The sequence below is a fragment of the Micropterus dolomieu genome, linkage group LG15 (assembly GCF_021292245.1).
Source record: "Micropterus dolomieu isolate WLL.071019.BEF.003 ecotype Adirondacks linkage group LG15, ASM2129224v1, whole genome shotgun sequence".
Classification (NCBI taxonomy): domain Eukaryota; kingdom Metazoa; phylum Chordata; class Actinopteri; order Centrarchiformes; family Centrarchidae; genus Micropterus; species Micropterus dolomieu.
In genome coordinates, this window is record NC_060164.1 from 364,893 (window position 1) to 365,673 (window position 781).

Consider the following 781-nt stretch of genomic DNA (forward strand, 5'->3'; position numbering starts at 1 on the left):
GGAACTGGTTTTCTATCACCGGACTCCTGTGAGAGGGAAAACTGGCAGTGGACCAAACCACTGTGAGGCAAGAGAGGGGGGACTCAAAATGTTTCTAAACTTAAAACGCACTTTTATTGCCCTGTTTGCGTTTGTATTGTTTTTCTATTTACACGATTATTTTAAGTCCATCCATCCATCATCAACCGCTTATCCTGTAAGTCCCCATCCGTACAGGATCGCGGGGGGGGGGGTGGAGCCAATCCCAGCTAACATCGGGCGAAAGGCGGGGTACACCCTGGACAGGTCGCCAGTCCATCGCAGGGCCACACATAGATACAGTGGGGGGAAAAAAGTATTTGACCCCTTGCTGATTTTGCAGGTTTGCCCACTTACAAAGAATGCAACGATCTACAATTTTAATCATATGTACATTCTAACAGTGAAAGACAGAATCCCAAAGAAAATTCCAGAAAATCACATCATATGAATTTATTAAAATTGATAACCATCTGATGAGGAAAAACAAGTATTTGACCCCCTGGACAGATGTCAAACGGTTTTTATAGTTGGTGACAAGGTTTGTGCACATTTCGGCAGGGATGTTGGCCCACTCCTCCCTGCAGACAGCCTCCAAATCATTCAGGTTCCGAGGTTGTCGCCTGGCAACTCGAATTTTAAGCTCCCTCCAAAGATTTTCAATTGGATTCAGGTCTGGAGACTGGCTAGGCCACTCCAGAACCTTGATGTGCTTCTTCTTCAGCCACTCTTTTGTTGCTTTGGCGGTGTGCTTAGGGTCGTT